Source organism: Cupressus sempervirens, chromosome 1, assembly GCF_028749045.1.
Source record: "Cupressus sempervirens isolate cs-2001-9-10 chromosome 1, ASM2874904v1, whole genome shotgun sequence".
Lineage (NCBI taxonomy): Eukaryota > Viridiplantae > Streptophyta > Pinopsida > Cupressales > Cupressaceae > Cupressus > Cupressus sempervirens.
In genome coordinates this window covers 165,799,563-165,812,845 of record NC_143118.1, presented here as the reverse complement: position 1 = coordinate 165,812,845, position 13,283 = coordinate 165,799,563, and the positions used below count along the sequence as shown (strand labels likewise).

Here is a 13,283-nt window from a genome sequence, read left to right as displayed (position 1 = left end):
AAAAAAAAACCTGAATGATGCAACTAATGTTGGAACATAATACAACCTATGATTAGAATTCAAGATTGCAAATCATCCTTTTATCCAAACTTTGTATCTACTTGATCAAAACAGAAAAATTCACTTTCATTAATAGATATATGAAATGATTCCTCAATAAAGGGGTTGCTAAAAGTAAAGCAGAATCTAGGAGGCGGAAAGCCCAAGTCAATCCTGTCTAAAATCAACTGAAGGTGCCTTTACAGGCAATCTGGCAATTAACAGCAGTAGAGGTTTTTGTCATGATGAGAAGCAAAACAATGATTCATCTACAGGAAATAAATGTACTGTAGAGGCTAGAGGTTTTCGTTTGATGTAAGGGATGATCTCAATTTACATTTCTGCAGAAGTCTTGGTATAAAGCAGAACAATGTGACAGGCCATGGCTATTTAACAGTCTTGCTCTCGGTGAGCCCCACCATCACCCCAATGGAATGAATGGACTCCCAAATTCTGGCTTTTGCCCTTCTCTGAGCCAAGAACCTAAGAAATGAGAAAATAAGGCTAATGATAGTTGACATCCAAAAGATTCTTGACAACATTCAAGAGTCACTGTGGAGCTAATACAGTTGTAGACATTCTGGTCAACAATATTTCCTCTATCATGGAAGAATGGGAATTGGTTGGTAACTTGGTAAACAGCACTCATAATGGACCTACAGACTAGTGTATTTCAATTATTGAAGCTGAAAAAAGGAATTGTTTGTTTTGGGACTTTTTATTATGAATAGGGGTGTTATGATAGGTGGCAGATATTGTGAGCATTCGCACAGTTGTGGACTGCTTTCAAGCTTATATCTAAAATTAATGACATCGTTCTTTTGATTTCAGAAACCACCACCATCCAATCTTATCTGTAGATAGGATTTTGGCAATTCATGAACATAAGAAAAATGGCATGGAGGTTTTTTGCAGATAGCTGGACTTTTTGGTCTTTTTCTCTTTTGTGTATATCTTTTCCACACACTATAAACAAATACCCCTATGTCACCTGGATCTTAAACTGGTGACTCTAAGTTCACTGACCATGGGTGGGATGCAAATTTTATTGTCCTAGCAATAGAAAACAGATGATTTTAGTTGAGGATATTGAATATTAAGGCTCCCTTTGACTATGGCCTCAACTCAAGTTGGCCCTCAATGCATTCTCTATTTTCTTTTTTCTTCAAATTGCTTGGGTTTTGCAATCCCCTTTAGTCATTTCACTGCTTTTCCAGATCATAGTTTCCACTAATCTCTCATGGCAGCCTGTAATTCTTCATGAACCTCCAAATGCTCCAAACACAAAAAAGTTACGACTTCAAGAAACCCAACTAAACAATATTTAAGGAAAACTACCAATGCTAACAAAAAGTCTCTCTTTGCCTTTAAAAACAACTTGATAAGTGGATGAATATTCACCATGCCTTAGCCTCTATTAGGAAACTTATTAAGAATGTAATATTTGATCCTTGTTTAAGAATTGCAAGATGATTCTCATTCCATTTGTTGATGTGGTTTTTATGCACATCGCCAACATGGAATAACAGTTCACAGAGAAGGTATTCTATTCTCTCTTGAACAAGGATTCTTGAATGCTATTGGAACTGATCAAGCGAGAAATCCTCAGGTTCCTAATTGTCAGAGCCTTGATTATGCTTGGATAAACTTGATGGCTTTGATGTGATTTACTGGGTTTCACAAAGGCGATTTACGCATTTGTTCTCAAACAGATCATCATATTGACAAAGGACAATGGATCTGTAAGCTGTGTACTTTAGTTGAGGTCGAGACAGAGACTCACTTTATTTTTCAATGCCTTATCTTTTATGAGATCAGAGGCAGATTTTATTGTCTGTTCCAGGACTGCTTTTCTCTTTCTGCTTTCTTCAGTTACTATGACCAGCGGTGTCTTGCACTCTATCTTCAAGAAGCCACTCTGCTCCATGATAGTACTCTACAATCACTACTTCCTCACCGACATTGCTCTAATCAGCCTATTACTGCATTTTTTGCACCCTTAGGGGTGTGAAAAGGCCGGTTGCTTCTACCAGTTCTGCTGGTCATTCCAATTCTCTTAGATCTCGCAGCGGTTACTTAAGTCAACGACACTCCTCCACGAGTTCTCAAAGACAGTTCAGGACTCCTGTTTATTTACATTCTTGTCCTTCTATGACTGATTTATTTTTGCCAAGGAAAGACTCCTACTCTTCTCCTTGTCCTTTCTCTTCTTGTTTCTTGTTTTTTCTTCTTCTTGTTCACTTTTCTCGGACACCGTTTGGTGCTCCTATTGTTGTCAGTTGTCTGGTTGTAAACTCTCAGTCCCATAGACCTTTTGTGGTCTTTTGTTGGACATTAATAATCTTATCTTATCTCCCCAAGGTTTTCCTAGTCTAACTTCACTTTCGAAAAATAAATCGAAGGTTTAAAAGAGTCTACTATCTATTCGTAATGAAAACCATAATGTTTGACAATCATAGTTTCAAACTAGATGGGCGTCACCAATGTGATATCTTTCCTTTGAAATAGAGTTTTGGAATATAAATAACTAAGTTACCAGGTTCAGACCCTTGAGCTCGGGTCTGGGTCCGGATTCGAGCCCAGGTCTGTGGCGGGTCCAGGCAGGGTCCCTGTTTGGGATTGTGGATCCACCACACTCCCAAACAAGGACCGTGCCCGGACCTGCCACGGACTCGGGCGAATCCAAGAGGACCCACGACATGTGGGGCCATAAAGTGGTCCAAAAAACATTTAAAAATGAGCTTTTTAATTTTTTTTCCTTTAAACCCTAAAGGAAGGCGTATTAGATACTTTTTCATTCATCTAATCTCTTATTTGCTCTCTCATTTTGGTGTGGCCATTTTGCAAGTTTGAAGAGAAAGTTCTAGAGATTGTTTGTGGAGTCTCAAATCCTTCAAATAATCAATGCTAAGTGTTCCAGATATGCATTTGAGCCTTCCTTTTGCTTCTTTCATAGTTTGTTTTTAGTTTTTTATTGTTCTAATTTTTTATCATGTTTTGTATAAGTTCTGAAATTTTTTATTTTTATAGATTGCAAGAATCATAGAATAAGTAGTCAGAGTTCAGTGGGTGGGGAGGGATCCCAAAAATTTAAAATTGATAAAAGCTCTCCTTTATGGTAGCATACAATAAGAATTGAGCAATGTGTTGGAGTGGGAGGGTATAAATGGAAATGCAATTCTTGCCAAAGCCAATATAGAAGCTCATATTACTAGGTTAAACATCATTTGATAGGCTCAGCAAGTCAAGGGATTAGCATGTGTGAGGGGCCCCCAGAGGGAGGTAAAAAGAGGTTGTCGGCTTCTCAAATAGCAGGCATGTTAAAAGAACAACAAGAGGCTGATAGGTTAGTGTCAAAGGGGAAAAAAGATAGATCAAAGCAAAAACCACCAACACCACCCTCTCAAACAACCACTAGACCACATCCCTTCCTACCTACCCCATCTACGGAGGAAGATGAAATAGAAACACCCCCATCCCACAAGAGAAGCCCATTAGATAAGGCATTTCAAAATGAAAAGAGAGAAATTGCTGACATAAAGGTTGGGCGTTGCCTCATTACGAATGGTGTTTCATCCAATCTAGTGTGATCACCTTGTTGGAGAGAGATGGTGCAAGCAATAAATGAAGCACCTCGTGGTTACTGAAACCCCTAGATATGAAAAGTTGAGAACCATCATATTGCATAATGAGAGAAAGAATGTAGAAAACCTCCTCAAACCAATAAGAGATTCTTGGATCCAAACGGGGTTGAGCATTGTCTCTGATAGATGGAAAGATTGAAAAACCGTCCATCAATAAATGTGATTGATGGGCAATGTTTTTGAGGGCAGTTGATTGTGAAGGGCAGGTAAAGGATGCAAATTTTATTGCCGAACTTCTCATTGAATCCATAGAGTCCGTGGGAGTTGACAATGTTGTCCAAGTAATAACGGACAATGCTAAAGTTTGTAAGGCTGCAGGTGCTTTGGTAGAAGCACAATATGAGCATATATTTTGGACACCATGCACCGTCCACTCCTTGAACTTGGTGATGAAAGCAATTGGCACCCAAATTGAATGGGTGAAAATAATGTATGAGGGTGAGGAGATCCAATTATTTGTAACAAACCACCACATGTCACAAGCAATTTTAAGAACTTTCTCCCACTTGGAATTACTTAAGGTAAATTTTAAACTTTATTTAGCTTCATTTATCATTTTGTGTCATACTTTACATATTTGATATTTGAAATGTGTTATTATATTAACTTACAATTTGAATTAACATGGTAATAGGTTGCTAAAACAAGGTTTGCTTCACACACAATCATCCTTAGACGGCTTGTGAGGATGAAAGAAGCATTATGTCAAATCATTATTAGCAACAAATGGGGTGGATGGAAGCAAGCCGATACAAAAAGGGCTAAAACTGTAAAGGATATGATCTTGAGTGATGACAAATGTTTAATAGTTTATCGATGATCCAAAGTCCCAAACAGGGACCCAGCCCGAACCCATCGTGGACCCGAGCTAAAATTCAGACCCAGACCTAGGCTCCAGGGTTCGAACCCAGTAACATAGAGCAATCTTAGGGAGGGAGGACTACAATGTCCCCATTTTTAGCAAGTTTTTGCAATTGGCTAGGTCAGTTCACCATCGCGACCCTCATGAACTGACAGTGAGATCTAAGGGTCTCAGTTGTGGTTATAGGCTTTCCAGCAGCGTATGGTGTGTTTTGGCTCCATTTGAGGGACTTACTATTTGTAGTAAGTCAATCTGTTGGTTTTGATGAGCTCAGTTGAGTTAGAGGAGTTGGTTGATGCTCTTAGTTTTTATTTCGGGCTTTCGATTTGAGCTCCAAAAATTTTGGAGGTAGCGTCTATTTATAGTAAGTCACCCCGTCAAGTTTAATCATCATCTTTCATCATCAAGATCACTTTCGTACTATCAGATTCCAATTTTGATGCTTTTTCAGCTGTTTTCGCAATATAGGTGAATTATTATTATTATTCATCTAAATACACTCAGGTCACTATTTTTGTTGGTGTTGTTTGTTGGTCACCTCAGTATCATAGCTCATTGGAACCAGGATGAAAAGTTTTAAATTTTGGAAACAAGAAACAATGGCCTTACGTGTCAAAATATTAAGTTATGGTGGGAAAGGTCATTTTTGGAGCTAAAAGCAATTAATAAATTAGATTATAATGGCACTTTATTACATTTTAATGTTGTGTGTGGGAAGCTTCTTAAGTGAAGTCCATTTGGGAAACTTTGTGCCATTTGGAGATTATAAATATGAGACCATTTGATGAGTAAAGCATCAAATTGATTATTTTCTTTTGTTGCCTGCGAAGAGTTTCTGAGTTTGCCAATTTCTTTGCCCTTGCTGAAGTATAAGGGTTTGGAATTAAAAAGTGCATGGTAATTCCAGCTGAGGTGTCATCCCTGTATTTGGCAGCGATTTCAAACTTTTTGGAAGGCTGCAATCAATTATTAGAGGGCGGCGATCAGGTTTTAGAGCACCTGCAATTAAAAGCAAGGAGCATGTATTTCTGAACCTGTGAGTAAATTGGATTATTTCTTGAGAGCTGCGATCCATATTTCATCTGTTAGAAGTTAATTTCCAGGTTCATTATTGCTTGTTTGTAGATTTTCAAAAGTCAATTTTTAAATTGGATATTAGTAGCATTGCCATCAGGTATAGAATTACTTCTTAATTGTTTAGTGGTGTTCATTTTTCCAAACTAACAAAGACTTAATCAATTAAAATTGTGAGCAGCTGGCTGTGAATTTAAAGCATTATTTATTGAGTGATAATAATTTGTGTTAGAAATGGAAAAAGAAATCTGTAAATAAGCAATACCAGGAAAGAATCTAAGTGAGTAAATGCATGAAAAGATATTAACATAAAATAGGAGAGATATAGCTTCAAGCTCCAACACCATGAGACAAGATATTTGGAAAAAGGAAAGCAAAGAAAACCCCTTGTGACATTATGAATGAGGCATGAAAAGCCTAAGAAGAAAAAGACAGAGAGCAAGAGAGCAATCGCTCATACAATATTTGAGAAGAGGAAGAAACCTCATTGTTAAATGAGAGAAGAGGGTATCTCTTAAATAGAGATGAGAGAGAGGAGTTAGAATGTAACTCCCATGTCTATGAATGCCACCATTCATAAGTGTGTGCGGCCAAGTGTGAGATTCCTCTTAAGGAGGAATAATCTAAATTAGGAATTACAATAAATATTTGTCCTCACATATTCCACTAGATGACAAAATAAGATGTAGTGGAAAAAGGACAAAAAAGAAATATATTAGGATACCTTGGCTTATATCCTAATATATTACAACAATAAACAAAGGAGGTCTAACCTTGGTTTATAAATACACCAAGGAAAGATTACAACTTCTAACACCCCCCTTTAATCTTTACTTGGGGAAATTACATCAAAGGGTATTAAACCCATAATTTACAAAAATCTGCAACTTAATCTTCAATATGAAGTAATTTGATTGTCTTCAAGCCATATGGAACATTTGTAGATCCAAGAGAAGTACATGAGTCCTTTAAATGTGAAAGCATAGACACATCTTCATATGTGAAAAATCGAGAAGGTTCCTTGATGGATCACCTGAAAAAAAGAGAACAACAAGACAACTATCCACAAGTAGAAGTACATTGAATTGTCCAGTTAGTAAAAAAAATGAAGTTATAATAATTTAATCAAGGAGGAACTAAGAGAGATGAGAATAAATGAATGTGTTCACCAACATGCAATGGAGTTAACATGATATCTAAAATAAGTCATAAGCTCAAAAATGAGCATAATATGGGTCAAAATGATCAATCTTTATGCAATAAATCTCTCATGAAAGGAACATACTAATGCACAAATGACCACAGACAAGGCCAACTAATGAAACCTGCATCAACATTGCGTCAATCACATGGATATAGACAATCCACTAATGAGTCATCCCACTACAGGTGAATGGGTCGCGACTCCATCACCTACATGACCCACGATCTAGGCAATAAAGAATGCAGAACATTATCACATTGTATATTTATCAAAGAAATATAAGAGAGACAAAAAATATATAAGTAGAACATGTGCCTCAAGCACCAAATAATTCAAGTTACAGTTTTGCCAAGAATTGTAGCTAAAGTGAACCAAAGGAAGGGTTTATGAGGAGTAACAACATATTGCCTTCAAATTGGATCAAATTATCTGAATTTGGAGGGGAAACTCCAATAATAACATCCTCTTCATTGAGGAGCAAAAATGGAACAATATGGAGGGAAACTCCATAAATATATTATCCTATCAAAGTGGAATGGATAGGATCCAATGGAGGGAAACTCCATATAAAATGAGTGCACACCAATATAGGATGGAGGGATACTCCATGGGCCAGATAAGGAAACTATGTATCAGTTATACTGACGGGACCTACATAGTTATCCTTGAAAAAATTGGCTCCCTATGCAACTCAAAAAAAATATCATATAAATCATGTATATCAATTGTATAAAACCATAAAGTGCCAACATGTGCATGGAACGATGCTATAAAAGCATAAAACTGCAACCATGTGCAGATAGATTAATTAAATCAAATCATTAAATAATGAAGGCAATAGTGTAAGATAACTCATAAACCTGAATAACTGAGATAAATAAGAAGTATAATAAGTATAAATTATTAGATATCAGTAAAAATCTCCATGCAAGGTGAACACAAGTGAGAAGAGAAAAAAGATGGGCCCACCAATAAAGACAAGAATCCCCCTGAATTATTATAAATGAGGATATTTACTTCTCAAAAAAAATTATCTTTAAACTTCTCAAAAAAAAAACTTAACTTCTCCTTTTTTACTTAAAATCACGTAAAGGAGTAAGAGAGATTTAAAATAAAATATTGCACTTGTCTGACAATGAATGAATACATGCCAAAAATAGGTTGACAAGAGGCAATAATAAAAGTAAATGATGATTACATGCCAAAAATAGGTTGACAAAAGGCAATGATAAAAGCAAAAGATGCCTCTGTCAAGAACTAAAAAAAGAAGAAAGAATCTTGCAAGAAAAGACAAGCAAACGTTACAACTGAATCTAAATATAGAGAGATTATACACAACCTCCTCTTTTTGCCCTGACAATACGCTGCCGCAGCTGTCCTAGGGCTAGAATAGTCCGGCGCGAATTTCTCTTATTGCAAAATAGGGAGTTGTGATTCTAAAAAAAAAGAAAAGCAGAGCCCACACTACCCCGCAATTGTAAGTAGAAAGCATTGCGAGTCACAGCAATGCCATATATGAAAAGGAAGAAACTATCCATATATATGTCATCCAATATTCAATCGCTGAGAACCAGCCCCTTAACAAACAGACAAAACATTAGATGCATTTTTTATGTTTCTTCTTGGAACAATAGAATGGAATGCCGAACAAACAAAAAGAACAAACATGAATTATCTGTTCACTTTGTTTCTCTGATCTACTAGTTTTGACCCGGGGGATACGGAGAATTTGGGATCACATATAGTTTATGTTTAGTTTCTGCAGAATGCTCTTTTGCTTCCTGTCCACTCCGAGGATGCAGTTTGACCTCTGGAAGATCACAAGAGTTCGGGCGTAATCTGGAAGAGTGTATCAAATCCGGAACAAAAGGATTCATTCCAGGAGCATCTTGATATGGAGATGAACGTGTCTTTTGGAGCTGCAAATGGGAATCAAACAGACGGGAAGGTCTGGCAAGATTTTCAGAAAAGTTTATCTCAGGTACAGAATATTTTAGATCAGAATCGTTTACTTAATGAGATCAATCAGAACCAAGAGTCCAAGGTCCCAGATAATCTAACTCGGAATGTGGGCATGATACGAGAACTTAACAACAATATTGGAAGAGTAGTTGACCTGTATGTTGGTCTCTCGAGCACATTTGTAAAGGACATTGAAACATCATCAGAAGGAGATTCAGCCGGGACTTCAAGTTCTGATAGGAATCTCGGAGTTGCTTCCGGACAGAAGAGAAACCGTCCTGTTTTAGGATTATAGAGTTCTCATTAGCCAGTTCCTCTGATTTGCTTCAACTCAGTTGTCTAGACCAATCTCTTTGAAATTTCTCAACATGAAAACCGTTTTATAGTGAAGGAAGTTTGTGAGTGCGTACAAAAGTATCTGATACAAGGCGTTGAAGGAGATAATCTCCTGTCATGTATGGGCACTCATTTCTTGAAAGAAAGGGCTTAACAAAGGAGGAAATCGATGGTACAGCATCAACACCACCTATGGTTCAACCGTCAAGTTTTCATTGGACACACCTCCTTTTGGCTTTGGGATTGCTTTCTGCAACTGGTGTTGGAACGGGTGTGATTTTCAAGAAAGCAGTTATTCCCAGATTCAAATCTTGGAATAACAGCAACAGCAAACACAACATGCATGCTCAGAATGTTCAAACAGTGAACACCTCTGCAGTAAGAGATGGAGAAAAGACAGTCATCAATGGCTTTGGTAATATACAACCACAGCCAACTAATCCAGTATTTGTAACAACATCTGATGCCCGCAAATCTTGTAAGGAGGAAGAATATGGGTATGAAGATGAAGGGAAATATGAGTACCCAGATCCTTGTGAGGGAAATGGGTACCCATTTCCATATGAAGACAAAGGCATAGTGGAGGGCCTGGTCGAATTTGAGAACCCAGTTTACCAATTTCCACAAGAAGAGGAAGGTGAGGAAAAGTACCAATACATTCCCACGGTTTTCTATGAAGATGATTTTGAGTACTGCCATTCCCCTTACCAAGGAGATAAAGAGAAAAAAAAATGGTTCGATTATAAAGAAAGTTACTCTTTGGTGGCAAGCCTTCCAAAGAGGGTTAGATGAAAACTAATAGAAAATAAGAAGTAACCTACACAAATTAGAGCAAACAGAAGTTAATCGGGTTTGGCGGTAAACCAGCCAAATCCAAAAAAAATTCAATTTCTTCCATCTTAAAAAGATTAAAGAAGAAATTAGTGAAATCTCTCTCAAGAGTCTCCAAGAATCGTACCTTCATGCAAACACTCAAAACAAAGAGTAAACTGCTCTGATACCATGTTAGAAATGGAAAAAGAAATCTGTAAATAAGCAATACCAGGAAAGAATCTAAGTGAGTAAATGCATGAAAAGATATTACCATAAAATAGGAGAGATATAGCTTCAAGCTCCAACACCATGAGACAAGATATTTGGAAAGGGGAAAGCAAAGAAAACCCCTTGTGACATTATGAATGAGGCATGAAAAGCCTAAGAAGAAAAAGAGAGAGAGCAAGAGAGCAATCGCTCATACAATATTTGAGAAGAGGAAGAAACCTCATTGTTAAATGAGAGAAGAGGGTCATCTCTTAAATAGAGATGAGAGAGAGGAGTTAGAATGTAACTCCCATGTCTATGAATGCCACCATTCATAAGTGTGTGAGGCCAAGTGTGAGATTCCTCTTAAGAAGGAATAATCTAAATTAGGAATTACAATAAATATTTGTCCTCACATATTCCACTAGATGACAAAATAAGATGTAGTGGAAAAAGGACAAAAAAGAAATATATTAGGATACCTTGGCTTATATCCTAATATATTACAACAATAAACAAAGGAGGTCTAACCTTGGTTTATAAATACACCAAGGAAAGATTACAACTTCTAACAATTTGCCTGTCAAATATTTGACAAAATATCAAACTGTTGATTAGCAAAAGAAAATTAATGTTTGTTAAGGATATAGCCGGATAGGGGTTATTACAGTCGTATCAAAGCTTGCTTGCAAAGTGTTTGACGAAATGTCAAAAAACTGAATTATAAAAGAATTTGGTCTTTGTTGAAATTATGACCGGTTGGGGTTATTACACTTTCCCATCAAATGACCTCATATTTATAATCTCTAAATGGCACAAGTTTCCCAAATGAATTTCACTTAAGAAGCTTCCTCCACACATAATTAAAATATAATAGTGTCATTATAATATAATTTATTAATTTGACTCCAAAAATGACCACCTCCACCATAACATAATACTCTAATACATAAGACAATTGTTTCTTGTGCCCACGATTTATTTCCAATGAGCTATGATACTGAGGTGACCAACATGCAACCTCAACATATTTAGATGAACAATAATAAAAATTCACCCGTCTTGAGAAAACAATTGAAGAAGCATCGGAATCGAAATCTAACAACACTTGAGTGATGTTGATGACAAAAGACGATGAATGAACCTGACAGGGTGACTTACTATAAATAGACACTCCCTCCAAGATTATTGGAGCCCAAACTGAAGCTCGAAATAAGAGTTGAGAGCATCACTCAACTCCTCTAACACAAATAAGCTCATCGAAACCAACAATTCGACTTACTATAAATAGTAAATCCTTCAAACGGAGCCAAAATACACCATAGGCTACTAGAAAGCCTATAACCCCACAACTAAGACCCTCAAATCCCACTATCAGTTCACAAGGGTCGCGAGGGTAAACTAACCAAGCCAACTGTAGGAACCTACTAAAAATGGGAACATTACATGTTGGATTTGTGGAGGGTTTGGATTTGACCCCGTGGATACATCCGAATTCGCAGACCATGGATCTAGACAAATTCATGAGGTCAAATCTGAAACCTGCACGAATCCACGTTGACTCGCACAAAACCGTCACAAATCCCCAATGACCCATAGCTCAAACTTGGAATATATATATATATACTCGCGAATCCTCATTAATCATAATAGGTAAAATAAAAAATCACGAAACCACAAATCAGATTCTCGAACCCGAATCTGATAGCAAACACAAATCGACAACTAAGATAGGTTATCCAAAGAGGCAAATGCATTGATTAAAGTATGGATATTGGTACATACAACTTCCTACTTTTACTTACATCAGGATCTTGGGATTTTCTTCAGAACCTTTCAAACTTCCTAAGTATCCTACATATAGGATGGTCTTCCTCTATCACATTGAAAAAGATGCTTGAGACATCTCCATTACAAGTGGTAGAGGTAGTCAATGCAGAGTTACGATTCTATCTGTTAGAATTAACCATGGACAGAAATAACAATTACATGCAAATATAACCAATAATCAAAAAATAATGCATGTAGAAGAGAACACAAGACACAAAGATTTAACGCAGTTTACCCAATCCTTGGGCTACGTCCACCAAACAGCAAGTCCAATATTATATTATCCAGTGATTACAACCTAATTACAATCTATAATCCCTTACAACTCAATACTGCCACAAGAAGTTACTATTGCATCAGACGCTATGAAATCCCTAACCCTAAGCCACTTTTATACAAGATTTTTGCCACTTTAGGGTTATAATTAGTTACAACATATTGGCCCAAAAATTGTCGATAAAATAGTCCCAAACTCTACCAAGGAATTGTGGAGAGTGTACAGTACTTCCCTGATCAGTCACCACAAACTAACAAACTCCCATTTGGGGACTAATCAGGCTCCACCCTAGAAAACAATCTCCCACTTGCAGACTAATCTTGTAGCAATTCCGCTACTCCATGAGGCTCCCACTAGATTGAACCACTCCAAACTCAATTGTTCCTTTATTCTATTCAATCTAGAAGACCAACCAAAGCTGAAGAGGAGTTCAACTTCTCCCTCTTTAATACCTTTGTAAACATATCTATTGGATTATCATTTGTATGTATCTTGTCCAACTTTAACTTTCCATCATCCAAAACAGACAAAAAGAAATGGTACTGCAACTGTATGTGTTGTCTTTGAATGCATAGCAAAATTCTTGGCAAGATAAATGGCACTCTGATGCAGTGCAAAGCAGAAGAATCCCCAAAGGAGATGTCCTAGCCCCTAGCAAATAACCACATAGCGGAAACACAACAATGCAAAGTCTGATACCAAATCACAACTCTTTATTCATAAAATAACTGATTACATGCAATGTGTCGGACTGTAAGGCCTTCTTAGTTATGGCCAAATACAACAACAATTACAATAATAGTTCTGCAAGATCCAATCCAAACACTAATCCTAGCTAGTCCAGATCCACACCCTGGAAGAAAACCCCAAGGAAATCTTAACTTGTGCCAGCAAGCCCACCAAGCAATCTCCTAGTTTTCCAAGCCACAACTACTAGCCCTTCAAAGTTTTGTCTTCAACTTCATCCTCTTCTCCAAGTTGGATGACCATGACTAAAAGACTCCACGAGACCCCCTACTTATACCCAACTAAGCC

The 13,283-nt window shown here is 37.1% G+C and overlaps 1 protein-coding gene and 1 pseudogene across 1 annotated transcript in view; one reads left to right on the top strand and one right to left on the bottom strand.

Annotated features, from left to right (window-relative positions):
- LOC149576666 (dynein beta chain, ciliary protein) overlaps window positions 1-13,283 on the bottom strand; it is a 62,244-nt gene that overhangs the window by 6,445 nt on the left and 42,516 nt on the right. The window lies entirely within an intron of this gene.
- LOC149576667 (protein ELF4-LIKE 3 pseudogene) lies at window positions 8,504-9,197 on the top strand (annotated as a pseudogene).